The sequence below is a fragment of the Arachis stenosperma genome, chromosome 10 (assembly GCF_014773155.1).
Source record: "Arachis stenosperma cultivar V10309 chromosome 10, arast.V10309.gnm1.PFL2, whole genome shotgun sequence".
Taxonomy (NCBI): domain Eukaryota; kingdom Viridiplantae; phylum Streptophyta; class Magnoliopsida; order Fabales; family Fabaceae; genus Arachis; species Arachis stenosperma.
In genome coordinates, this window is record NC_080386.1 from 79,046,178 (window position 1) to 79,049,357 (window position 3,180).

The following is a 3,180-nucleotide window of genomic DNA, read 5'->3' on the forward strand; positions in this document are numbered from 1 at the left end:
CCATTGTTGCTAAGTCAGAAGTATTCTGCTTAGAACTCTCTGCCTGTTGCTGAGAAGATGATGGAAAAGGTTTACCATTGTTAAACCTGTTTCTTCCACCATTATTATTGAAACCTTGTTGAGGTCTCTCTTGATTCTTCCATGAGAGATTTGGGTGATTTCTCCATGAAGAATTATAGGTGTTTCCATAGGGTTTTCCTAGGTAATTCACCTCTTCCATGGAAGGGTTCTCAGGATCATAAGCTTCTTCTTCAGATGAAGCATCCTTAGTACTGTTTGGTGCATTTTGCATTCCAGACAGACTTTGAGAAATCAAATTGACTTGTTGAGTCAATATCTTGTTCTGAGCCAATATGGCATTCAGAGTGTCAATCTCAAGAACTCCTTTCTTCTGACTAGTCCCATTGTTCACAGGATTCCTTTCAGAAGTGTACATGAATTGGTTATTTGCAACCATTTCAATCAATTCTTGAGCTTCTGCAGGCGTCTTCTTCAGATGAAGAGATCCTCCAGCAGAGCTATCCAAAGACATCTTGGATAGTTCAGAGAGATCATCATAGAAGATACCTATGATGCTCCATTCAGAAAGCATGTCTGAGGGACATCTTCTGATTAATTGTTTGTATCTTTCCCAAGCTTCATAGAGGGATTCTCCATCCTTCTGTCTGAAGGTTTGGACTTCCACTCTAAGCTTACTCCATCTTTGTGGTGGAAAGAACTTTGCCAAGAAGGCATTGACTAGCTTTTCCCAAGAGTCTAGGCTTTCTTTAGGTTGAGAATCCAACCATATTCTAGCTCTGTCTCTTACAGCAAAAGGGAATAGCATCAGTCTGTAGACCTCAGGGTTAACCCCATTAGTCTTGATTGTGTCACAGATTTGCAAGAACTTAGCTAAAAACTGATGAGGATCTTCCATTGGAAGTCCATGAAACTTGCAATTCTGTTGCATTAGAGAAACTAATTGAGGCTTAAGCTCAAAGTTGTTTGCTCCAATGGCAGGGATAGAGATGCTTCTCCCATAGAAATCAGGAGTAGGTGTAGTAAAGTCACCAAGCACCTTCCTTGCATTGTTTGCATTGTTGTTGTTTTCGGCTGCCATGTGTTCTTCTTCCCTGAAGAATTCGGTCAGGTCCTCTAAAGAGAGTTGTGCCTTGGCTTCTCTTAGCTTTCGCTTCAAGGTCCTCTCAGGTTCAGGGTCAGCTTCAACAAGAATGCCTTTGTCTCTGCTCCTGCTCATATGAAAGAGAAGAGAAACAGAAAGTGTGGAATCCTCTATGTCACAGTATAGAGATTCCTTGAAATGTCAGAGGAAAGAGAAATAGAAAGAGGAAGGAGAAGAAGAATTCGAACTTTACTTAGATAAGGTTCGAATTGTGCATTTAGAAGGAGTGGTACTCCATAAATAGAAGGATGTGGGAAGGAGGGAAGAGAATTTTCGAAAATTCATTAAAATATTTTGAAAACATTTTTGAAAAACATTAATTGATTTTCGAAAATCAAAGTGGAAAAGAAATCAAGTGATTTTTGAAAAAGATTTTGAAATTAGAAATTAAAAAGATTTGATTGAAAACTAATTTGAAAAAGATGTGGTTAAAAAGATTTAATTGAAAAGTTATGGTTTTAAAAAGATGTGATTGAGAAGATATGATTTGAAAACAATTTTAAAAGATATGATTTGAAAACACTTTGAAAAGATATGATTTTAAAAATTAATGACTTGCCTAACAAGAAAAGATATGATTCAAACATAAAACCTTCCTCAACAGAAAAGGCAACAATTTTTGAGATGTTCAATCAAATCATTAATTGTTAGTAAGTATCTTTTAAAAAGGAAAGAAATTGATTTTGAAAACATTTGATTGAAAAGATTTGATTTGAAAAAGATTTGATTTTGAAAAACTAAGAAAATTGATTTGAAAACAAAATCTTCCCCCTAGCACCATCCTGGCGTTAAACGCCCAGAATGGTATACATTCTGGCGTTTAACGCCCAAAATGCTACCTCTTTGGGCGTTAAACGCCCAACCAGGTGCCCTGGCTGGCGTTTAAACGCCAGTCTGCCTTCTTCACTGGGCATTTTTGAATGCTCAGCTTTTTCTGTGTAATTCCTCTGCAGTATGTTCTGAATCTTCAATTCTTTGTATCATTGACTTGAAAAGACACAAATTAAAAAATATTTTTTGGATTTTTAATAATCAAAATGCAAAATGAATCAAATAACAATGCATGCAAGACACCAAACTTAGCAGTTTGTATACTACTGACACTAACAATATGAGAATGCATATGAGACACACAAAATACTTCAAGTCAATAGAATTCAAAGATCAAAACAAAGAAATATATGCATGGATTCGAAAATTATAACAAAAACATGCATTTGACACCAAACTTAGGATGAGACACTAAACTTATGCAAGAAACATCAAATATTTTTGGTCTTTTTGGTTTTGTAAATTTTTTTTGTGTTTTTCGAAAATTAAGTAGGAAAAGGTATCAAAATTCTTAATGAGAATTCCAGGAATCAGTGCAATGCTAGTCTAAGACTCCGGTCCAGGAATTAGACATGGCTTCACAGCCAGCCAAGCTTTCAAAGAAAGCTTCGGTCCAAAACACTAGACATGACCAAAGGTCAGCCAAATCTTAGCAGATCACTGCTCCAAGAGCAAAATTGATGAGAATCAACAAGCTCTTGTGGTGATAAGTTGAAACCTCGGTCCAATCAGATTAGACATGGCTTCTCAGCCAGCCAGATTTCAACAAATCATCATGAAGCTCTAGAATTCATCTTCAAGAATTTCGAAAAAAATTAATACCTAATCTAAGCAACAAGATGAACCGTCAGTTGTCCAGCCTAAACAATCCCGGGCAATAACACCAAGAACTTGATGTTGTTGCCGGATCTTGGCACTGATGTTACCAAAAGCTTGCTCAAAACTTGAACAATCCCCGGCAACGGCGCCAAAAACTTGGTGCGCGAAATTGTGAACAATACTTTTTCACAACTCAAATAATCCCCGGTAATGGCTCCAAGAACTTGGTGGCTCAATACCATGGCATTACACAACTTCGCACAACTAACCAGCAAGTGCACTGGGTCGTCCAAGTAATAAACCTTACGTGAGTAAGGGTCGATCCCACGGAGATTGTTAGTATTGAAGCAAGCTATGGTCATCTTGTA

The 3,180-nt window shown here is 37.2% G+C and overlaps 1 non-coding gene across 1 annotated transcript; it reads left to right on the top strand.

The window, feature by feature from the left end:
• The first annotated feature begins 586 nt into the window (after positions 1-586).
• On the top strand, positions 587-694 carry LOC130959085 (small nucleolar RNA R71). Its single transcript, XR_009078180.1, has one exon. It is a non-coding gene; the product is annotated as a small nucleolar RNA R71 (small nucleolar RNA).
• The last annotated feature ends 2,486 nt before the right edge of the window (positions 695-3,180 follow it).